The sequence below is a fragment of the Nyctibius grandis genome, chromosome 6 (genome assembly GCF_013368605.1).
Source record: "Nyctibius grandis isolate bNycGra1 chromosome 6, bNycGra1.pri, whole genome shotgun sequence".
Lineage (NCBI taxonomy): Eukaryota > Metazoa > Chordata > Aves > Nyctibiiformes > Nyctibiidae > Nyctibius > Nyctibius grandis.
Genome location: NC_090663.1, coordinates 52,393,043 through 52,418,632, shown reverse-complemented (window position 1 = coordinate 52,418,632; position 25,590 = coordinate 52,393,043). Strand labels below are relative to the sequence as shown.

Here is a 25,590-nt window from a genome sequence, read left to right as displayed (position 1 = left end):
AGATAACAGTACCTGGGGTCTTTCAGATTCTTTGAACAGTCTAATTTTAGCATCAGGTATGGAAAACTAGCAATTCTGTTTACTTACCTTGTACCAGCAGACAGAATAAATTTCACTTTCTAGCAAGCAGAACATCACTGAAGTGGATAAACATCAAGAAATTCCCCAGCATGGTCTTGGATAACAGTCTGTACCAAAGGCATCTAACATTCTTCTGTGTTAATATGGATGCATAGCTAATTGTGAGAGACACAAATAGAGAAAGTACTCTCGTCTATAGCACCATACCTGTCATTCTACTATATACTTGGACCCCTTTAAACAGTTGGTCTATTCATATATATAGATATATATAAAATTTCTCACACATGTAAACTCAGCTAATCCCGGCCTTCGTTGTTTTAAGAGTGGATTACCACAAGGTACTGGATAGGCAGGCAATTCTTGGGACAACTTTGAAACTACTCTCAATGAGAACATGTCTCAGGTTCTCAGTAACTTGCAGATAGCCACCCAGTTTTTTGTGCAATACTCTAGTAAATTCAGATATTCAGATTAACAGCTAAATCTGTGCCTGCATCCAGATTCATATGGAGTATTGTTAAATTATCCTGCAAGATCTTTCAGTTCTGTGGCCATCTAAATGTTTTTATGATATTAGTATTTAAACAGGAAAATAAATATTGCATTCATTACATGCGTCCTGCTATTTTAACTGAATAAAACTCAATTATTTATAATCCATGCCAACAATTTCCTATAGTTTGAGGTATCATATTATCAGTATAATACTAAACTCCAATTTCACAAAAAAAAAAAAAACAAACCACAAAACAAAAGGGGGGAAAAAAATAGAAAGTACTACTGTAAGAGTTAGCTAAGCCAGTAAGTCTAAACTAAGAAAAGACAAAAGACTCAAGAAGACACCAGGCACCTTTCAAAATAAGAAGTTTATCAGTAACCTTATCCATTTCCCACAACTGAGACATTATTATCATTTCCAGCTTGGTTATCAACTCAAGTTTGGCCCACGACATAAAATTCTATCTAACTGATCAGAAAGAATAATGGAAGCATTTATTAGAGAAGGAAGGGCTGTTTGCTTTATACTTCCCATTTGTTTGCTAACAAGACATTCTGTCTGACTTTATAAAATAGCAGCACTCAGAATGAACAAACAGAAAAGAATTAAAACTTAAATGGGATACAGTGCTCTCTCCCAGTAACCACCACTTCAACAGCAAAGCACAAAAAGGTAAGGGTAAAAATGAAACTAACTTTAAATTGACCAATCCTGTTTAAAAAAAGATGACTGTCTTTGCTAAAAGACTTCTACTAACAATCTAATCTGAGGAGTATTTCCTTCCAAAATCTGGGTGTCCTTTATATAAATTCTTAAACTCTAAATAAAGGAAAAAAAGTCAACCTTTTCTAATGGCATATTGCATGCTAGACCCTCCTGCTGGCTGCTGTTTAAATTAGCATGACAGCATTCAAAGACCTGCAAAACCTACACTTGCAAGAAACAACATAGAAGCCAGCTGATGAGCACCAGAAGCAGATCCAGGTGCTCCAGACGCCAATGTTCACCGAGACATGGGTTCCTGCAGCTCTGCTTCTGCTCGTGTTCAGGGACTGCAATTCTACCCACACAAAGCAGAAGGATCCCATTCCTTCATGCAGCGGTAACAGGAGCATCTGTAACATGTACTATTTTTAGAAGCAACTAGTCCACTGCCAGCTGAGAGGAATGAGGAGCTGCAGGCCAGAACACCAGCTCTGCCTGCTAGCTACTGCTGGATCTGACCCAGAGGGATGTGTCAAGCTCCCCCTGCCCTTCACTACTACCTAGAACATGGACTCAATCTGAGACAAGCTTGCTAGAGCCATTTTTTGCCTCTCCTCACCTTGCTTCAAGATCTCCTGGACACTCACAGCAGTTTTTGCCTGTGCTGCTTCCAGTCCCAGGCAGGCAATGCTTTGTGGATTACACTCTGGTGATGTCTGCAGGTTTCTCTTTGCAACCCACAGGCTTGAGCATTTTGTAGACAGCTCAAGGCTTTGATTATATCACACGATGGCAGGTGCCAAAATCAAACTTTAGGCCTGTAATTCGTATGCCTTCACTTAATCCTGTTCAAAACTTCTTTCCAATTTATTTGACCCACAGGAAGATATGTGTGTGTCTGAGCACCAAATGATTTCCAGGCTTTTGTATCTACCCCTATGAGCAGAGTACCATTATTTGTATCTCAACTGTACACTGGAAATCAAAGTAAAGCACTAGTTCATTAAATGACGATTCCAGCATGAGAAATTTTCAAGCATTAAAAATCAGCATGTATTTTTGGCTATTTTGTGAAATTCATTTCAGATATGGGAAACGAGCAACATTTTCAAATAAGGTATGGAAGTCTACCTCACAGACAGTGATTTACAAGATCCAGATAGGGCATTTAACAGCTCCTAGAATTCAACCCATATTCAAAAGAAGAAAGGTAAGAGTCTGAGCTTTTTGATAAAGTTTCTTCAGAGTTCTTTACAAATTGCATTAAAAGTTATAGGCAAAGCTTTCACATCACAAGAGGGGAAAAGGAATGAAAATTATTGTACCTGACATTTAGAGTCAAAAACTCCAGAGAGCTCACTTTTCAGAGATTGAGTCACATAATTGCACCTTTCAAACTCTAGCAAAACCAACTAATGTTGTTTGAAGATCCTGCAATTGGTTTCCATGAAGCACCAAACTCAAAGAAAGATGCATCAAGGTCTTAGCTTCCTTTGAGGGAAAAGAAAAAAAAGTGTGCAGTTCTAGCAATAAGGTATCAACATGAAAACCTGTAGTAATGCCTACTCAGCGTACCCTTGGAGGAACAGACTGTCATTGAATTTTCAGTAAGTACTCATCAGTGTCAATAAACATCGATGCATTCCTTCTTTAAATTTTGTCTTTAAAGCTTTAAAAATCCACATGCAGAATCTGCCAGCCCTCCTTCAGCTACAGGTACAAGCAATTCATATGCACTCTTTGCAATCGGGAGCAGCTTTAATTCAAACATTTTACTACATGTAAGTTACATGGGAGCTTCAATGGGAGATGTACCTATACAATGCTTCATTTCAGAAGAGTCTTGAGGTAATGTATTTGTGCACATATGCTACTATAGGTGTGCTAGGTATACCACAGTAGAGTTGTACACTGAACTGACATATTTCTTACCAAAACTGGAGGGTCAGCATCCATTTAATATCATGTGATATTTAATGCAGGCCAATTGTATGGATTTAAGTAGTGGCCCAGTTGTCCTTGCATTTGTGACAGCTGAAATAACAGGAAGAACAACCTGGGCCTGGGGAGTTGATTGTTTGGTTTGTTGGTGTGGTCTTTTTCCTTGAGGAGTAGGAAAAAGGATATAATCACACCTTAAAATTTTACTGTGAAACTTCAGTGTGTATGTCTCACACACTGAGAAAGGCAAACACAGAGCCATTCAAGAGCTCTGTCTTGTTTTTAGCATAACTATTGCCCACAGTGCACTATAGACAAATTCTTTTTCTTCTCTCTGCCTTCAGCCCCTCAGATAAATCCCCTTTATTGGATTATGGATTAATGCAGCAACTATAGCAGTTAAACTGTTTCCGTGAGAGTGAAAAAAAACGTAAGATATAGACCTTTAAGCAGAGTAACTTCTCATTTGGAGTTTGTGAGTCTGTCTTGGATATTGCATGCACTACAGGAAAACAATATTTCTGTTACGTTAGATGTGTTTTGAACAATACCAACAGGACAGAAATTCAGCACCTGCTAAAACAGTTCCACAAACACTGAAGTAATTAATATAAACCCCCCTTTTCATTAAAACATCTCATGTCCAGTAAAACTAATAACACCTCATTTTAAGTCACTGCTCCCATTAAACAATAAATAGTTATACATATGTTATAGACCACATTAACTTAAGAACATTACAGAAGTTACAGACTGCCATTTGAATGCAGAATGGGGAACTACTGGCGTTCCTTCTTTTCCACAAAGAAATAAAACTCTATTATTATACTATCATCACAGAGTGTGATCCCCTGAAACAAATACAAATACTCAGAATAGTGTTTACCCAAAGATCTTGAAACATTTCACAGACGTGGCTAAGTACTTTCATTTTATAGAAGATGAGGCACAAAAAGGAATATTATGCTCTTAAATAAGAGAATCTCAGAGAAAGTCAGTGGCAGAAGCTAGGAATACAAACCCCAGTTCTTCCAACTATCATGCCACTGCTCTGTCTAGATCTCCACCCCCAACGGACTGATGAAAAAGGCAGCTACGTGAGTTAAAAATAACTTCCCATTAGCGAGGCAGTGATGAAGACAAAAGCCCTGTGGAAACCGAATGAGACAGAGTCTCACACAAGGCAGAACTAGACTCTAGGCTGTGGAAATTGAACATTGGTTAACACTAGGTTAACATTCTGCTCAAATTAAATGAAATTGAGTTTTCTAAGACAATAATTTTGGTCTGGAGAACAGTGTTAGAAGCACAGATACAACAAAGCAAAAAATCTCTTCTATTAGTCAAACTGATATATCTGAAGAGACCAGGTACAGAAGACCTCCAGATTTCAAAAAGACAGAGAACAACCTTCACAACAACTTCAAGTCGAGAATATGAGCTCTGATTTCATCTGGACTATATTAATTAATATGAAGTGGCTGAAAACCTGTGGAATAGAGAGATTTTTCAAGGAAAATAGGAAAAGTCAAAATGCCTTTGTCATTCAAGAAGGGCAAAATAGGCAACTACTGTTTGCCTGTGATATACCAAAGACTTAAAGGAGTGAGAAAGTTTATGCCATTCCACTAAACCCCTCTCTTGAGGCCATGATAGGCTGTATAATCCCATACTTAAGGACCCAGATTTGTCTTCTGAAGGTTCTTTTAGGTCTACCTCGGTTAAACTCTGACTACGCAGTTCCTCTCCATACCTTCCTTGCCTGAAAGAATACAGTAGTCAGGTCTTTTCTCATTTGTAGATGTGAGTTCATTTGGGTGCTTAGCAGTTGTTTGTTTTCCCTCCCTTTACTCCCATAAGAACATTTAGTGAACTGTATGAAGTACATCACATTCTGGTGTGCGAATAGGTAAGACACACAGATTTTGTTGATTTTAGTGGGGAGGAGAGCAAATATTTACCATAGGATGGTGAAGATTCATTGGCAAGCTTTGCATTTGTTGCTCTGCAGAGCCTGGTAATATTCGATGTAAATTCACCTACAAAAAGTTTGGCTCTGATCACGAATTTAATAGCAGGGGATTATGAGAAACTAGGGAAGAGGGTCAGAGAGAAATTTCTTCCACATACATTTTCACTATAGCTGGTAATGTCTAATCATTTTCTGTATGGATTCCAAGGCGCAATGCTAAGCCACTGTAGGGACTTTTCTTGTTGCATTGTGGCAAGTTCTTGCATGACATTCAAAGATTACACTATTTCTCTAGAGGAATCGTGTTCTGAGGTATATATTTTGAAAGATGACTATCAAATGCACTCTCCTTATTGCAGATGCAGCAATATCTAAGGGCTAAACAGTACACATTTTATTGTATGTTGCAGATGGTTGCTGGTTTTAAAACAAACAGACATTAGTTGTGTCTTCTTTCTTCAATACATGCAGTTTGTGGGCTGCCGTTTGTTATTGAGATGGATGTTTAAGAAGTTGGTATTGATGAAGAAATTCATAATGAAAAAGCTAACTGCAGCAGAGCTCTGGACAGCTAGAATTCTACAATTTGTTTTATTTCTTTATCTTTACTTAATTTATCTTTCCAATGAAAACTGCACCAGAATTACCAGTTTTCTTTGACATGTACAGCTGGCATCAGTTGCCATCACATACTCAAGTTACAGATGGTGTGCAGTCATTATAGTATCAATACAACCTCAAAATCAGTTCCCCAACAGCAGGCTGTTAAAACACAAGTTTCCACAGTAGGATGAAGGGTTAAAAAGTATTATTCAAAGCCGCACAACCTCTTCCATTCCATTACTCATAACGATACTTTGAACATTAAGAATTTACAAATATGAATTGTGTTTAGCCAACTGCTGCCTCTGAACTAAATTTCCATGTTGACTACTTTTACAGTATTTTTATAGTAACCATTATAATGTCAAAAACCTTGGACACCTTAATTGTTTCTAAACAATTCCGAGGGCATAAGTTACCTTTTAATTTTGTACATGGAGGAGCTGAGGTACAGACTCGGTGGCAAGCAGAGTCGCTGAGAAATATCTGTGAATATCTGGAAGAAGGGGGTGCTAACGTCGCCTCTGGAAGAGGTGGCTCCTTCAAAAAATCAGGGCTGACTCAAGTCATTTTTTAGGCTCACAAAGGAAAAACAAGTATTTTGAAGACGTATAAAACAACTGAAACAGCATTACAGTGCAAAACAAGGGTGGGATGGCAGAACTGGACAAGCAAGGGGGGAGAAGAAAAAAACTGCAGCCAGAAGGACATAGGGAGATAGCACCAAGAAAATAATGCACTAGAGAGCACGCAAACCTCCTAGCACATGCTGAAAGACCACAGAGAGAAAAATGAAAAGCAGGGAAGGCAGTAACCAGAAGAGGCAGGAAAGCGAGCACTGCTTACAGTGGCAACAAAGAACTCGAACCCATCTCCTCGTGGGAAGGGGAAATGAAAAAAATATGCTTTCCTGCTCTAAGTTTCCTCCATGCAAAGCCATGCAAATTTTACATTAATGACATTTTGATGCTATAACATTCAGAAGAAGACTAAAGAAAGTCAAAAGGTACTTCCTCTAAATAGCACTGCTAAGCTATAGGTGCTAACCGCAGCGTGATGGCATGTCAGCTCCCCTCCAAACAGGATCGGCAGTGCACAGTCTGAACACATTCTCAGTGCACCTCTTCTCCTCAATGTATTCGTATACAAGCTCACCCAATCTAATTCCTAACTTCAAAAACACGTTTATAGAGAACAACTGTCTCAAAAATGAAATCTAGATAAACTTATGCAAGGACAGCTTCACTGCTTGTCATAGTTTTCCCCAAGAAATTGTCTCAGGGAAAACTTGCTTTCCTGAGGAATTAGGAACGCACCTTAGTGCACAAGACTGCTCCATGAGAAAAACAGTAATTCAAACACTTAATTGTAATACAAATAGAGACAGCACTGTGAACTAGGCCCAACAAATCATAACCACCAAGCACACAACACGATCACCTACAACAAAACTCGAAGTAGAACTAAAGTGTAAAATAAATTCCAGCAGCTGCTCCCACCAAATGACAAGTGCTCCAGTGCAAATCTGCAAACCAGAAACCAGCCAGCTACAGAACATCTGAGCTGCACTGTACTTCCCCACCCTAAAAAAAAAAAAAGTATTTGCAGAGAACAGTAAATTGTTCTTGTACAGTGCTTTCATTAAAAAGAAAGTTCCTAATCCTTTTAATCATGATTATAACTTCACGTGTTATGCAATGTAAATACATTTGGCAAATCTGTCCGAATCCCCAGCTTCAACTGCAACACTATTACTCTAGTTACAGGTAGATGCTCATCTTTTAAAAGTAAAATGGTAAGTTTTTAAAGAAATCTAGTAAGTCCAAGAATGAGCTGGGGGACTGCAATGTCATCCCACCTGATTTAGCATCCCTTCATTACACAGACATCTACTTTGAGAACTAATTATTATCATTAACAGAAGTCTAAAGCATCTAACAAACTTCCTCTGTAAAAAAAAAAAAACAAACCTATTTGTTCATTTAAACAAATTCTTAGGAAGTAATTCAAGAAATAAAATATGGTCACTTACTTCAATCAAAGGCTACAGTTAAGTCATGTGTGTTAATTATTTAATAAAACAAACCAGACAACCAATAATAAAAAAGAATTTTTAAGACTAACATACTTTCCATTCAGAACTAACGGAACCTACTTGATATGCCTCCTTACAGCTACAGTACAAATACCTTCTTACTTTACACACTGGTTCCATGAAAAACAGCCTTCAGAAAGTCAGTCTCGCCTTTTCTTGTTTCAGGTGGTTCACTATACTGAGCCACCTAGCAAGAAAAGCAACAGGAGAGGTACACGGTCTCTTGATTTTTACGTTGCTGAATTCAAGTTGGAGAACTGCATTGCTCTTTTCCCCGCACACTTTCCTTCTTCACAAAAAAACTTTTTATTGTGCTTTAACAGAAGGTCGACGGCTATCACTTCTCTACTCTAGCACAATTGTGAATTGAAACAAGAACCCATAGCTGTTTGGACCGACAAAGCAACCAGTATGTCTAAGCCAATAAAGCGATTTGTTCATTAAAGCTACTAATAAAGCAACCTTTTGTTAGTCTATGAAACTTCAGAAACCTCATAGAATGCATTTAACTATGCTTTCTTAAAAATCAGCAACTCAAAAGTTCTAAAATCTGTTAACTTCTGCACTTCCTTAAACTGATAATAAAAAACCTTAGCATTGACTTTTAAAAAGACAGTAAGTGCAATGCAAACTTCCATGCCTATTCAACAATAGAAAAGTTTAGGGTTCTTGGTGAAGGTATCCCCCCTGCCAAAAGCTCAAATTTATCATATTATTAACTTATGCAAAGCTTCCTATGCAACACTCTCAACCTATAATAAAGAGAGCACCATAATTCTGTACAACATCATCATCACTCAATGGATGCACTCAGTTTGCATCCAAAGATTTGTTTGGATTTGGCAAACAAAAGAAATGAGAAGAGTTGTAGTGAGCAAAGATCAAAAATGCTGTAAGTACTTCTGTCCATTGCTTTCAATTAAACTGAAGCAGACAAAGTTTGAACTTAATTCCCCAGTGCTCAGTCTTTTTGTGTGGTTTTTTTTGTCACTATTTGTGATAACCAGCTCTAACATGACTACAGCCACAATGTCCTCCATGCAAGATCAGTATTTTTGCCCCAATAACGTTAGCTGTACAATACCAGCAATCCTTGAAAGAATTAAAATGAAGTCTCCTTCCTTACTCACAATTTCTAAACGTGCCTTGTTAACAAGTCAGCTCCATTATTCTGTGATTAGAGACTGGGCCAAAAAAAAAAAAAGGAAAAAAAAAAAAAAAAAAAAAGCATTTTTCCATCTAGTCACCATCAGCTACACAAAAAAGCCAGGCAGATAATAGTTCCTCTAAACCACTACATTTAGAATCTGTGAAAGACATTTTTAGCAGCAGTAACATATAAGTATTGTAGCTGCATTACACGTTAACACAAACAATAAAGCAAAACAAGGTCTGAGGGGAAAAAAGTATGTATATGCACTCTATTACTCATATTTAGCAGTGCAATAACCCTTGTCCTAGTGGCAAGCCAGTGCAGAAGCAATCTAAAATCATTCTTCTGCTACCATTTCTCATCTGCTTCTTTTTGTCAAGCATAGCGCTAACTACTGTTTTCTTTATATGCACAACTACCCAAGCAAACATAAATAAGCAAGTTTCATGCTTATTACTGCGGTTTCTCAGGGACAAGACTCCCATTTGTTAGACTGGATGTAGCATTTGAATTGTCAGCTAAAGTTCTTGTAACAGAACAACGGTAAAATATTTGTCCACACTCAGAGATATTTACAATTAGCCAAGGTTCTGTCCTTTGCTATTCAGAAAAAAATAATCTGTATTTAGAAAATAAACAAGTCTGCTATCTAGGACAGTGATATCATCCCTCCCCTTACACTGTGACTCTCACTATCAAGCCATGAGATTATACCCTCCTTCTGGAATTAAGTGCTTATTCTAACAATAACACTTCAATAGCATGTGAAACTTTTCAATTAAACAGTTGTCAAGCAGCCCGATAAGTCACAGAAAGACAACTGATGGCTGAAACAAGAGTCATACAACAAGTTTTGCAGTTTTCCTAGCTACTGCCAAACAAATAGTTAATCAATGAGTAGTCAAGAAACAAACTACCATCACATTTCATAGCAAAAATGGACAGGTAGTTTTACTTAATTTTAAGTTTCAATCATCTTCTAAGGTTTTCACTTAAAGCTTTTCTTGGACTTTGGAGTCTTTTGCCTACTATTGCACCACGGATGTGCACTGGCAAAGAAAACAGCAGCACAATAACTACTGCAAAGACACTGATTCTAAAGAGAGAGTTACACAACACTTTCCCTATATCCTCCTTGAGAGTGAATAAACATGACTTCTAAACAGCAATTAAAAATAAGTTTAAACATAATACTTTCCTAATTAAGTTCTGAATTCATTTTGCAGTTCTCCCTGCCCATACCTGACCAAGTCTTTCAACAGTTTTACAATCAGAGGTTCATTTAGGCTTAAGATTCATACAAGAATGAGACCTCCATAACACAACATGCTGCCTGATATTTGTGATCAACTTCCCTTTTCAGTTTGCTTATCTTCCAAAATTAATCCTCTACTTCAGTTCAATTCTACTTCTCTCACAGTACAAAGTTAATGTAATTTATGTTCCTAAATGACTTAAACATACTCGAAAAATCCTGCTCTTCAGAGATTAACTTCTTGCTCTTCCATATAAATAAATGCAAGCTTAGACTAATGAAAAGTCCTGATAGTTTTTAGATTTTGTTAGCAATGAAAAACTGACAATCAATTTTGTTCTGAGGCAACAGAAGTACACCACCAAGAAGTTTAACGTTTACATTTGTAGCTACTGATGCAGCAAACATTTAAGCACTTAGCTTTCTACAGGTATTCTTATGACCAAATTTAAGAGTATACTCCAATGACTGCAGGATCAGACCTGGATTTCGTTTATCTTCACCCATACTCCACAAGAACTGATATGATAGCCTATCAGTAGTGGCAACAGAGAATTAGCCACTGACTTAAAATGGATCACAAGTGTCTTCAGATTTGTCTTCATGATAGTGATCGATTTGACAAAAAAAAAAAATCTATGATTATTATTTTAAATCAGCTTTTAAAGAAACATTTGAAGTTACAAGCCATTAACACCTTACTAAGACCTCAAGATGTAGCTTACAGAATCTATTTATTATACATTTATCTCCTACAAATCACCCAATTAAATAAAGGCTTTAGAGGTTTACAGAAAACCAATAAGCACTAAATTTACTTTTCTTCACAAAAGTACTCATATATATGATGATAATTAAAAAATGGAAGTTGACAATGCACTATCAACACAGCAGACCAAAAGACAACTTCTATTACAAGAGCTGAATTTTTGTTTGCTTTGCCTGGTTTAATACTAACGTATTTAGCAACGGTTTTATTACTAACATAGGAAACTTGCTATTTATAATTTCAGAAAGATCCTAGTGTTTATTATTTTTTTTTAATGATCCATATCATCAAGACACTGAAACTTAAGAGTTGCTAAACTGATGCTCTAACCATGTTAAAAGATGGCCACACGCACAGCTATACAGGAATTGCCATTTCCTGGAGACACAGATGAGAATTCCTCATCCTTACTTTAGTCCCCGCCATTTCCACAGGGTTAAGCAATTCTTCAACAGGCATCCCCCCCCCTATAGCCTAAACTTCAGTTGCAGTTGCTATTCCTCGGGTTGACTTCAATCCTGAAACACTAGTCAGTGCCGGTGCCCAAATAGCACCTCTCCTTTTTAATAAAATAAAATCAAGCAGTTAGTGAAGAAATATCCGTCTTCCTACAAATGTGCACTGTTTCAGCAAAAATTACTTAAGTATATAAGAACTGGCACTTGAAAAATGGTCTCTTTCGGACCAAAAAGCCCAATTTTAAGGCACTATGCCAGAGGCAAGTGACATGAAAAGCAAAGGATAGTAACTGACTGACTGTTCATTGTCCCTTCCAACACAAATACTAGAGAGCAGCTAATGAAGCTAGTATCAGCCACCTTCAAAGCATGAGTGACTCTTCAGGCAATAGCTAGCAGACCTGTGGAATTTGTTGTGAAAGGATGCAACAGAGATGAAAAATTTACATAGGTTCAAGAAGAAATTGGACAAGTTCACAAAAAAAAACCCTACATTCAACTGTTTCTGAATAAACAGAAACAATCTCTGGCTCAGAGATTCTGTGAGTTGAGAGCAGCTGGAGAGCAAGCATGAAAGGAAAAGTATCTCACACTCATCTTGTTCTCAATGTTCCCCATGCAGCCACTTACAGATGTTTTTGAGATGGGTCATGTGAAGAATTAGGGAACTTCTGGGTTCTTGTACACGATTTTGTCTTTTATGGCTGCTATCAGACACACGATACTAGGCTAGAAAGAACGTCAGCATCACCCAGTGTGGCTATTCTTCTGTTTTAAAATTATTGAATGAACACATTTTAAAACAGACTATTCCAATTAAAATATAGAAAAAGTATTTTAATATTTGATCTCCCTCCTAAAACTGCCACCTTGATAAAATACATTAAATTTGAATGTTTTAATGAGCTTGACCTTTCATTCAAAATATTAAAAAGTTATTACACCTCTACTGTAATAACACTACTGTTTATTCTCCACCAAAACATCTAGAGCAGTTTCATACCTTTGCCTCCTACACACTGCATCTGCGTAAGCTCTTAGTGGGCAGCAGAACGGTCTACTACCAAACAGTCCTGGCTGCCATTTTTCTCCTCAGAAAAGCTAAATGACTCACTCTGGGTTGGGTTTGCAGGTTGGTTTCCTTCCTGAAAAGGGATACAAAAAATAGACGGAAGAATAAGTCACAGGCATCAGCCTCTTCACTAATTAGGAAGACCTCCATACTCCTGTTTGTTCACTCTCCACTGCACATCTCAACAGTGTTTCTGTCATCTGAATTCAAGACCTCTTAGACCCTAAACTCAAAGACTAAGAAAGACTACCTGAGCACACGCGTTTCTCAGCTGCCAGCACTCCACAATTTGGGGGAGCGGAACAGAGCTAACAAACCTAAAGCATTAACACCTCATTTGGAGAAAATCTGGTACTTTTGCATTTTCTCATTTTACTAGCAGAAATCAGAACTGAGTTATGTCAGAGAAGCAAAAGAAAAAAACTAATTTGTAAATATTAAAAAATTACACTAACCGCCTACTAAAAATATCTAATACTAGAATGTGAGAAAACACAGTACTTACCTACATTTAAAAGAGCCAGTAAATATGATTTAGCGTGTTACAAACAAACAAGCCTTTCATGCATCAGCAAGCTAGCTGAAACAATTGTTTAGAGAATACTATTGTAAAACATATGCAGGTTGATATCAGAATATACACAGCATGGTTTCTAGAAAGGAAATTATGCTTTTTTAGGCTAGTAGAATTTTATAACAACAACAGTGAACTAAGGAGAAATTGCTGAAAAACTGACTTTCAAAAAGCCTCCCCCTCAAAGTCTCAAGAGGCCATTAAATTAAATTAATCTTGGTGTTAGGGGAAAACTTTGTGTTTAGATGCTAGCAACAAAGCATCAAAAGAAAAAGCAATAAGTGGTCTGTTAACTTGCAGAAAAGGGTTAAGAGCAGAAGGCCAAGGTTCTGTACTAGAACTACTTCACATGTTCCCTGATGGTCCAGAAAGCAAAAAGTAGCAAAACTCACATGAAAATTGTTAAGGTTAAGACAAGAGAAGGAACTGTAAGAACTTCACATAGTCTAACCAAGCTAGATTAAAATGGAAATACATGACAGACAAAAAGAACAATCGACAAGATATTGCATGTCGGGGTGAATGTTCTACTCGCCAATACTCTGGATTTTAACAACAGATTCAGAAAGAGACACGTTCACTTCAGATGATAGCCCATTGAAGAATGATATTAAAAAAAAAAAAACAGTTAGGATATATATAAAATGTTTTGTAGAATATTACAATTGATACATTACAAACTGAATACAGCATTCCAAGTAGGCACTTTGTAAATACACAGCATTTCAAGTAGGCACATGATGTAAAAAATGGTTTGAAATGCAAATTAAACAGTTGCAAAAAGGGTGAAAGTTGATGACAGTCGTCTTAAAGGGGATGCCAAAAAGCATCAGAAAGATCAGGTATGTTAACTGTAACTGAGAGATGCAGAGTAACACACAGGACAAGGTATAGAAAAAAAACTAAGAACTTTGAGTTTTATAACAAGAATATATTCAACTAAACTACAGGGTTAAAAGATCACGAATAACATAAGACATTACTATGGAATTCATTATTAATACGAGACAATACATTTCCATACAACAATTGCTCAGGTCCCCAAATATCGTACAAAGAAAAAAAAAAAAAAATCACTTAAACTACAAACCTAACGTAGTTTTAAAAAGGATTACGTGTTTTATTACCAGCATAATAAGCTGTAACAATTAAGACTGAGCTTGAAGAATAGTGAACTACTAGAAGTTTTATACATGAAACTTTTCAGTGGCACTACACACCTTCCCAAAAAGTGATTCTGAAAAGAAATACAGAAAGATACATGTGTCCTATAATGAAATCCAAATTCTTTTCTGGAGACACCAACCAGTAGGCAGAGAGAATAGCACAAAGGTTAAACTCTCTGCTCTACAATCAGTAGAATTCTTGAACATGATTTTTTTTTCCTCAGTGGCAGCAGCCAGCAAGCACACACATAGCTCTGCAATATAGTCACAGCACATGCTGCCTTTAGCCTCGCCAGCAAACTAAAAAAAGCGTGGTAGGTTGTATGGGGAGAAGCGTAGTCATCAGGCTGCAGGATCTGAACTTACTGTGATAAATGAGGTCACAGAAGATAACAGGACAGTAATGAGGACTCTCTTACTGCAGTGGTGGGATACAGCAGCAGACAGAGGATACAAATACACAGGAAATTAGGTTTTGTTAGCTCTGCTGCTCATAGAACAATTTGTTTCCCTTGTATTTTACAGATTTGAATACTAATATTTCTGCACACTGTAGCTTTGATCACCGTGTTAAATGTAGCTCTACTGAATAAAAGGATTAGTTTGTCCAGATTGGCACAGCTATGACTGTGATATGAAGAGAACTCCAGGGAAAAACCTTTGAAGATCAAGTGCATGCGCAATTTTGTAGGTTGAATTGGCAGTACTAGCTGAAGGTGGTTTTTGTCATGTGTATAGTTTAAAGCATGAAACATACAACAATACTTCTGCAGGTTAGTATACGGATTATAAGCATTTTTAGATTACTTAAATTCATCTTGCTATTAAAAGGGGCAATCCCACTCTCCCCTTATCCAAAAGGCTACAAAGTCAGGCCAGCACTAGCACTCATGTTGGTTCACAACCGGCTGGATTTGAGAAGCAGACAGTATAACCACAAAAGCCAAAAAGGGGTGGGGGGGAGCAAGATCAGCCCTTTTGGTTACAGCACATACTCTGCACCAGCTTCAGCAGATCTTCAGACCACAACTGTGAGGTTTCAGGGCACAGTTAAGCTGATCTAATGGCCAGCCAGTGCCCAAAGGATTCACTGCCAGCTGTGCATCCCCTGCGCCAGCTCTAATGCACATCCCATGTCACATGGAGCCAACTCAATTCGATCTTTAGTTCCCTTCTCATTTAAATTCAGGGAAGTAAAATGGCAGAAAACCAACTGCACAAAATTAATTACCAAAAAGTCAGATTAAACCAATAGCTAGCACAGGAAGAGGTTGAGGGTTGGAGAAGCTGTTTGGAACCATTCCTTTCAGCAGTAACTAAGCAGGTCAAATGCAATATGAAATCACAACCCCATAAAGGACAAGTGAATATAACATCTCAGGAACCCTCAATCTTTGCAAAGTTTGGAAAGATTTTATGAAGGAAGGGTAAACTGTTGCACTTTTAAGTTTCTCTTTTTTAATCTTTGCTAGTTTGTGCCTAACCCACGCAATCAATTTTGTTCCCACCACACTGCAGTGTAAACAAACAATAGGAATGAGAGGACCAAAACGTTAACATTTATTTCGTGCCACCAAACAAGCTTTTGTTTTTCCAGTCATTCCCAGCACCCTTTCGAAAGGTTCCCACAGCCCGTGTAAACAACAGACAAGCTGAGCGGGATGACTGTACGTACCTCCTACATAGGCAGCCAGCAACCGCAGCATGTAGCTCCCCTAACTAGACAGCCACACATCCAGCCCATGACATGGGACACCACCCACCTCTACCTGTCAAACAAAAAATCCTGCCTGTGCTCCTGAGTCATACTGAGCATTATCTAGTGCTCCCGCCAGGCACAGCCAAACATCAGTGATGGCTGAGCTGAAGTTTGACCCTCGGTTATTTCAGTATCAGCCCACTTCTTTTCTGTTCCATATCAGGAATTACTTGATTTCAAAATAGTCAAGCATAACAGTATTCAAAGGACAAATACCAACAAAACGATTTGCAACATTTACCATGGCAATAAGCTATAAAGCTGGGAATACAACACAAAACCTGAAATGAAGAAACGGTATGTCCTGAAAACAAATCAAATATAACTGTGAATGTCAAATTTGTTTTGCTACAGAAAGCCATGTCTAAGAACCACGCTAGTTTTAGTGCACTCTTAGGTATGTAAAACTTTCAAAATTAAGTTAAGCATCTAGACAAGCTAAGAAACTGCAATTATGGAGATAATCAGGGTCATTAACAGAAACACACTTCTGTATTACAGGTTTGAAAAATTGAAAGTTCAGACATCTGTCTATTAGAGCCCACCTAAGATTAGAGCCCACATGAAATATTCATAGTAGGACATATTTCACACATGACTTCCCTGAAGATATAAAATGTCAAAACATAGTTAGAATAACTACTGTGTTACTAAGGGGCTACCAAAGACTGCATGCTACTCATGTCATGTTTCATGAACACGAAGCAGCAGTTCAGGACCACGTGCTGCACAGCTGGTTGTACAGAGCAAGTCCAGGGCAATACAAAGTCCAGCAAGCTGGAAGTCAAGCTGTGACTACGTCTAGATCTAAACCAGACCAGAGACAGCAGTCAGAATCCACCTGCTACCACAGATAATACAACTAACACACCATGAAAGCAGAGGGAGTACAACTGCTCCCTTCTACCAGAGGCTTGTCACAAGGGTGTGCATCTGCCCCCCTCTTGGCTACACAGAGAAGTTTAAACATGCACCAGGTGGGCAGTTGTATTGGGTTTGAGTGGCAAGGTTTTGGTAGCAGGGGGGCTACAGGAGTGACTTCTGTGAGAAGCTGCTAGAAGCTTCCCCCATGTCCGATAGAGCTGATGCCAGCCAACTCAAAGACAGATGCACTGCTGGCTAAGGCCGAGCCCATCAGCAATGGTGGTAGCGCCTCTGGGAAAACGTATTTAAGAAGGTGGGGTCGGGGGGGGAGAAACTGTGCAATTGCAGCTGGAGAGAGCAGAGAGAACACATGAGAGCAACAACTCTGCAGACACCAAGGTCAGTGAAGTAGGAGGGGGAGGAGGTGCTCCAGGCGCCGGAGCAGAGATTCCCTTGCAGCCTGTGGTGAAGACCATGGTGAGGCAGGCTGTCCCCGTGCGGGCCATGAAGGTCCACGGTGGAGCAGATATCCACCTGCAGCCAGTGGAGGAGCCCACACTGGAGCAGCTGGATGCCCGAAGGAGGCTGTGACCCTGTGGAGAGAGCAGCCCATGCTGGAGCAGGTTTGCTGGCAGGACTTGTGACCCCGTGGGGGACCCATGCTGGAGTAGTTCGTGAAGAACTGTAATCCATGGGAAGGACTCACATTGGAGCAGCTCATGGAGGACTGTCTCCCATGGGAGGGACCCCACACTGGATCAGGGGAAGAGTGTGAGGAGTCCTCCCCCTGAGGAGGGAGCAGCAAAGACAAGGTGTGATGAACTGTCCACAACCCCCATTCCCCATCCCCCTGTGCCGCTGGGGGGAAGAGGTAGAGAAATCGAGAGCGAAGTTGAGCCTGGGAAGAAGGGAGGGGTGGAGGGAAGGTGTTTTAAGATTTCACCCTGCTGTGATTTGATTGTTAACAAATTAAATTGATTTTCCCCAAGTTGAGTCTGTTTTGCCCATGACATTAATTGCTGAGTGATCTCCTTGTCCTTATCGTGACCCAGGAGCCTTTCAATGTATTCTCTCTCCTCTGTCCAGCTGAGGAGGCGGAGTGATTGAGCAGCTTTGGTGGGCATCTGGTGTCCAGCCAGTGTCAACCCACCACAGCAGTCTAGGGTGGGGGGAAGCACAGGTTGAATCATTGTCTCCCTCCCCCAGGACTCTTGCAACAAGTAGCAAGTTTGGAGAAAAGCAATTCTAAAACACAGTGCCCCAAAAAAACCCTGATTATTTCAAATTCCATCTTGCTGGACTATCCAATAGGGCCTGCTATCCAGGTATGTGGAGAAAGAAACAGTGGCAAAAGTTTCCAGGCAAAAAGAAAAAATTCACAGCAACTTTGCCTTAACATGATTTAAAGGATGTTGAAGATGCCCTCAAGATCCATAAAAACTGTCACTACTGCACTCTGCAGTAAAGAAAAAAAAAGTTACCTGTCATTGCAGTGATCCACCCACTCACAGAAATGCCACGGATCTGAAGACACATTCATCAGCTCTGGTAACAACAGATGAAACTGCCACAGCAGAACTTAGAAACAAACGTTACAAATAACATAGATGAGGGTATCTCCAGGATCGCGGTTTCAGGGCCCTTTTCTATTGTGCTAGAAGATCTCTTGCTTTGAGCATCACTGCATGAATGAAAACAAAATGACAAGATATAAACAGCAAACTGCAGGTTTGCTGACCACCTGACCCAAGCTCAGGGTCACAAGTAACACTGCTTGGCCAAGATGCAGCACTTGGTAAAGCAAAGGTGCAGACATCCTGCCTTCAACAGAGATTCAAAACCATGCCAAGCTACGTGGGACACTTGCCACAAAAGATGAGTAGAGTAACATTTCTTCAGAAAGGCCTGAATCCAAAGTTGTAGTTTTAGTTATTATGATTAAGTGGTTATGGCCTTGAACACTGGAGAAAACATTATTTTAAAAAACAACCTTATTAGGCAGCAGAGAAGTCAACAAAAGCACATACCCACTATTGTCAGGCCTAGCAAAGAAATGGTAGATTTTGCAGCTACTGCAACAGCTAGTGAGCGACTTCTCAAGCATGAACTATGCTACAATGCTGAAAGGCTTGCGCTTGCCAGGGAACACGCTGAGCAGCTCACCCTCCTAAAAAGGGAAGTTGGGAAAAAGCGTGAAACCTTTTCTTCCCCATTGGCTTTGGCTTGTGGTGTTTTGGGCTTGTCAGTCATGTAGCAAGACAAGTAACTTGTCCTGAAGTAGCCTGTTCATTTCTGAAAACAGTGTGACTATTTTCATTCCTGCAAATATATAAGGACACACGTTCTATACTATAAAGCATATCACGTATTTTACATAAAGAGAACAATATCCTTTCATATGCAGTTTGTAATATGGCAAACGCCCTACGAGCATAGGCAGATCTGCATGCTACAGCAGATCTAAACATTAAGTTTCACCTTAAAGAAAATATGATAGACTTCATCCTGAAAAATGCGTGCTTCAGAAGTGTTCACCAGCATCTGTGAGAACACAGAGCCAATGTGTGCAGTAAGGACATTATGCCAGTCAAAGAGGGCAAAGCTAAGCAGACACTGTCAACAACACACCCTGAGTTTGCAGTTCCTGTCCTTCAGAAATTCAAAGCAACTGCCACAACCTACAACAACACAAAGCCACAGCTGAGTAACCCTGACTCTGCATGACCGAGTTTGGCAGTACTTCAATCCACCAAAAAGATCCCCCCACCACCACTCTGTGTGCAGTCAGCTTTCCACCACCATCTTAAGTCTTTGATAATGCCATCAAGGGTACACAGAGGGGAAGTCTCTGGTGAACATGTATCACGTCAAGGTCTCCTCCCAGCTTCCTAGCCACCTAGAGCTACATTTCTAAAGGAAGAAGTGCTGAAGAAGGACGACAAGCTTTGACATTGGACCAAAAGGTTGAGGAACTGGAGAAGGGAACACAGGAAGGAGCATAACGATTATCCCAGAATCAGTTCAAGTTTCTAGTTTTCAAAGAGAGATCAGTGTGCAAAGAGGGGGACCAAGGAAGGGAAAGAATGAATCCATGATTACAACCTGGGATACTATAGCGGCAAGACTCATTGACCAACGTTTATGAAGGGTTTAGAGGAAACTATTGCCACAACTTCTCCTCCAATGTCCCCTTCTTCACAGCTCCAGCTCCATGAGGCCAGGTCTCACCACAGCTCACACATACCTCTCGCACTCCTGCCTTGGTAAGGAGGAAAATATTGGGCTTAGAAAGTGTTCCTTCAGCAGTATGCCCTGCCCTCTGAGGACACTTCACCTCAGCCTGCCAGCTCTGAAGAGTGCATAGACTCAGTGCTGCTTCTCTGGAAAAGCAACAGGCAGCTCACACCATCCATATTACTGAAAGGTTTTCAAGAAAGCAAGAACTTCAAAACATTCATATTTTGGACAACTTAGAATAGTCAGTCTTAAAACAGGAAGCATTACTTAACCTTAACTACCTCAGAGCCATCCCTCTGCTATAAGCAGCCATCCAATTTCAGGTCACAAGACAAACTACATTCGCTTAGGCCAGCTTAGCCATCCACGACCTACTACAGGCTTCCCCGGCACTGTAGCTGCTAGAAAACAGTTTTGTGTGACCAACCAGGAACACAGATAGAGCAATTTCAAGAAACACATTATTCCTCCCCACAACATCCCAATGACCCCATGCCCACATGACATCTTGAGCACTCCGAAATGTTAATCAGTATCATAACAACGTATTTGGGTTACAAAATCCTAACAGCACTCTCAAGCTTTTGTGAGACTATTAAAGGGAAAAGCTTTTCTTTTTTTAAATACAATCTGAGGTAAATAGCATTGCAAACTTTATCGTAGTGGTACAACTCTAAATTACAGCCAAAACTGAAAACATCACATACAATTAAAACATCCCATGCTTCTCCATTTTAGGGACTTATTCATGGTTGGTCAAAAAAACAGACAAATTTTACTAATTCATATTGCAATGGCCACCACTGATCGTGGAGCTACTGAATAATAAAGATCTGTCTGGTTTGCAAAGATGAGCAGTCTTGAAGAGATGACCACGTACTTTTTGTCATACAGTGAGCACAAACAAGATTGAATGCAGTAGCTCCCTTTTATTCTGACATTCCTTACTTTTGAAGTACTTGACCTCACAAACTGAATTATAGTATCAAATTTAAATTATTTTGATCAAGCTCTGAAAAGCTTTCAAAGTAAATATGGAGGGGGAACCACACACACACACACACTCCCCAGTTATTAGGCTTTTTTAAGCATAAACTTCAGGAATATGGGCTGCAAGTGGAAGTGCTGACAGACATAAATCTTATCCACCGTACTGACAAAAACAGTAAGGATCTATTAGAAAACGCTTAGCTGCAATGTATGCATTGATACAGGATGAACACTGGAGTGGCTGATCAGAACCACTGGTGGAAAGAATGAGGCAGGATTCACAACACCACAACAGAGTAATTGCTCCCATTCCCTCTCCCTGTTCAAGAAATGTTCCCTCACAAGTGAGCTGTAATTCTTCTCGCATTCATTACAGCCAAAAAACGTCTTGCATATGCAAAGTTCTCAAAGAAAAGCAAATGTGTACTTTAATATCTAAGCATGTGCCTAATCAAGCTGTTATGTTTATTTACTGATTCTGACTGATCAGAGAACGGAGCTAAAAAAATTATTACTTTATTATTTCACCCATAATCTATATGAAGTGAAAGCTGGAGAACCATGTTTCATTTTCTATTGAACACAAAACTGTGACAGGTGAGGAGTAGACAGGGATCAAGCATTCTTCCTCTCTCCTCACACAGGAATTAGAAGGTATGCAACACATCTGATGACTCGTATATTCAAAACAAGTCACTAAGCAGTGAATTGCCCACTCTTCCCGCAAAGCCATCAAACACCTTCACCCAAGAGGAAGCCACTACGGGTTGCCAAACACACAGAAATGACACAGCCCTAAAGCACACACCAACAGCAACTGGAAGGGTGTTCTGGGACAGGGACCTGTAAGCACATAGTGCTGCCTACAGTCTTTCACAGACATCCACTGGTGACCACTGAGAGACAGGGGATACTGGGCTAGAATGACCTTTGATTTAAGCCAGAACAGCCTGTGTAATAACCAGTGGCCACAGCACCACAAAGCAAGATCAAGTAGTTTGTTAACAATGTTAACTTCTATGCTTACATAGTTCTAGGTCTTCATCAGACAAATATTTGAAGTCTTTGTAGCCTTTGCTGCCGCAAGAGACTATCTCAAAGTCCGTAGAAGGGATTCTGGTAAACAGATTTTCTCTATCCTGTGAATACATGGAGCGTTTCAGTACAGAACCATCCATCAGTTTTCACAAATTCACTAAATCACAATACTTTCTGTCATGGAAGAGCATTTTCAAGAGCGATTACACATAATCCACATCATCTCTTTCAAGAATTACCTGTACACACAGTCCACATAAGAGAAGGCTAAAGCAGCCTGCAGACAGGGTCTTTATGCTACTTTTATTTCAAATGTAACATACATGTAGTCTGTTAACAAGCATGTGTTCTTCAGAAAAAGATACAGAATATTAAATCTTCATTAAATACAGCCTGAATTTAAAACATGCTGACCAAAAGATACTTAACTAACTTAGTTTACTTTAAAGAGACAGAAGAATAGCATTCCTCTCTGTTTAATAACATTGCCAGGCCTAAATCATCACACACCATTCCTTTCTTTTACTGATTCAGAGACAACAAATTCCACTGAAGTAATTAAGAAAACTTTTGCAAAATACCATGTGCGTACATAATGAGGGGAAGTAAAGTTAATTCGCCAGTCTAAGAGTCTAAAAATTATTTCTTTCCCTAAACTAAAAAGCTACTTTTTATAAAAGCTTCTGTAACAGTTAATGCAAATGAAATTCACATACTTTCTGATAAACATTTATGTTTCCAAACAGACACCACTGTAATAGTAAATTATTCAGCTTGAACAAGGGAACTACATTAATTAGATCTAAGCTGCAATAGGAGGAAAAACCTAAACGTTGACAATAATCATTTTAATAACAAAGTGATGTATCTTCTTGAGATGTTTATGAACCCGGAACACCAACAAGAATGCCTAAGTGCCATCAAGAGGCAGAACCAGGTTACCATTAACAACCGGATGACGATGGAGTGGGAAAGGGCAGATTTACGTTTGGAGCCAGGAAGTGACATAAAAGCGTAATCACCACATCGAAAAAAGGACAGAGTGCCTTTTAGCTCCTGTAGCTATTGAATACAGCATAGCATTGACCATCTCCTTAACACCATGGACTGAAGAGAATGCAACTTCCTTTCCTGACCTCCTAGTTCCAGGGCTCAGAAAAGCAAAAAGTGAACTGAATGGAGAGTTCAACTTCTTTTACCCCCCTTTTTAAAACAGCAGCAATTACAGGGAGCTTAAGATACAGAGGTATTTTGGTGTAAAAAAGAAGCCTTCTTACCTGTCAGCATACTTGGTCTCAAAAAGAAACTGCAAAGCTCCAGGTGCCCCGTCTACCTTTGAACTTCCTACTGATGTCTAGGTTTTCCCCTGAGTTTTCAGAGGCTGCCTCTTTCTCAGTGGAACAGACAAGGACACAGTTGGGACACAGATTGTACGTAGTCTCAAGCGCATAGCACAAACTACAGCACAGAGCAAGCGCACATTGCTGGAATTCTGTAGTATGGCTCTCCGTTCACACGTGTGTATTTCAGACCTTCAGCCACTATACGTTTCTGCTACATTTAAGTTTTCTCTACTTCCAATTCTATCTAGTAAAGAAAATGCAGATGAGCCAGGACCGTAGCAACTGACCCAGGGGATGTTCACAAGCTGTTTACTTTTCTTTTAATGAAGAACCAGACAAATCCTACAACCTTTTCCTTCAAAGTCTTTCTAGGCTCTTTCCAGAGAGATGTGGAGAGGCATCAGCACTGAGGCTAGACTCACGCAGACAAGAGCTTTCGCACAGAGTTACGATTTCTGGATCTATGTCTGAACACTGCCTCATCAAGTAAGTGACATTCAACCTACTCTCTTCACTTTTTAGTACGCTCTCTTCGTATGTAACAAACTGCTGTATAGATCTTAACTCCTGAATAGTACAATTTAACACTGACACACATAAACGTTCCTTCCCTGACTAGTGTGGTGTTATATTCTTCAGTTAAGAGCAAGTTCAAACACTCTGTTAACGCAATCTAAGTTTTGCTGTAGCTTTTCCTCGGAGGGAAATCCCCCACACTGCAGAAATGCTAAAAAGCAAAGCAAAACAAACCCCAAGCGAACAGAGTCCCATTCCCAAACCAGACTCTTCGTTCCCCAGCCTCAGAGCAAGGTCTGGAGCGAGAGGAAGAGCACTTGCTCGTGCTTCGTGAAGCAGAAACTCCTCCGATAAACAGGAAGAGCCCACACTACTTCTGGCTTTTAAACTGTGTTAAGAAATGCTTAACGTGAAAAGCAGCAATTAATAACGTTCCCCCGTGACAAGAACAGCGGCATTATCCACCCAAGTGTTATGTAAATGAGCAGGCAGGAGGCAGCCCCTGGGTCTATTAGGAGCCACTCAACCCTTTAAAGAAAAAAAGAAAACCGGCGTGTGTGGGGGGGTGTTCGAAAGCCTCCCGGCTTACAGCACCGCGGCCCTGCGCCTCGCTCCCAGCCTTGCACAACTTTCCGACCCGCCGGCTCCGCGAGGCTCCCACGGGCGGGTATGGAGGGGGTCCGAGCCCTCTCACCGCCCGCCCGCCGCCTTTGTTCGCAGGGGCCGGCGCTGCCGGCCCGCGCCGCGGCGGGTACAAAGCGGGCGGCAGAAGTTGCGCAGGAGACCTCAGCCCTTCCCGGGGGCCGCGGCGGCGGAGCCCCCCTCGTCTCCTCAGCCTGCGGCGGGCGGGAGCGGGGCGCGGCGGGGGCCGCCCGCCCGTAGGGCACCAGACCGTGCACAGCCGGCAACGTGAGCCGCATGGGAAGCGGCGGCAGCGCCGCGCCCCCCGCCCCTGCCCCCGCGTGCTCCACCGGCGGCTCCGGGGCACGCACTCCCCCTCCTCCCCCGGCGGCTCCTCCCGCTCACACTCACTTTTCGGGACGGACTCCGCTGGGCTCTCCCTCAGCAGGCGGCGCGCACGCCTTCCCGCCGGCGGGGCGATGCCGGCAGCGAGGCGGCGCCCCCCTCCCCCGGCGGGAGGGGACCCGCTGCCCCGGGGCTGCCGCCGGGGGCCGGGCGGCTTCAAGGGGGCAGACGGGTCCAGCCCTCCCCGGGCGGGCTGCGGGCAGGTGGTCCTCGGGGCCGGGCCCAGGGCCCGCTGCCCCCGCGGCTGCGGCTGTCCCGGCGGCTCAGGTGCGCCGCCGCGTCCTCTCACATGGAGCCGCCGCCTCACCGCCCCTCACTGCCCCCCCGGACCGGTCCCCGCGCCGCCGCCGGCCGGGAGGCGAATGGCTCGGGCCGCAGCCCCCGCCCCGTTCTCCCTCTCATGCACTGCGGGCGCCGCCGGGCCCCGGCTCCAGCGGCGGGGGGCGCCGCTAGGGCCCCAGCCGGGCGGCG

General features: G+C 41.0%; 1 protein-coding gene across 1 annotated transcript in view; it reads right to left on the bottom strand.

The window, feature by feature from the left end:
• FBXW7 (F-box and WD repeat domain containing 7) overlaps nt 1–25,236 on the bottom strand; it is a 198,931-nt gene extending 173,695 nt beyond the window's left edge. Inside the window, exon 1 of the mRNA XM_068404062.1 lies at nt 25,126–25,236. The gene's annotated coding sequence lies outside the window, so the exon portion shown is untranslated. The remainder of the gene's footprint in view (nt 1–25,125) is intronic.
• Between the last annotated feature and the right edge of the window lie 354 nt (nt 25,237–25,590).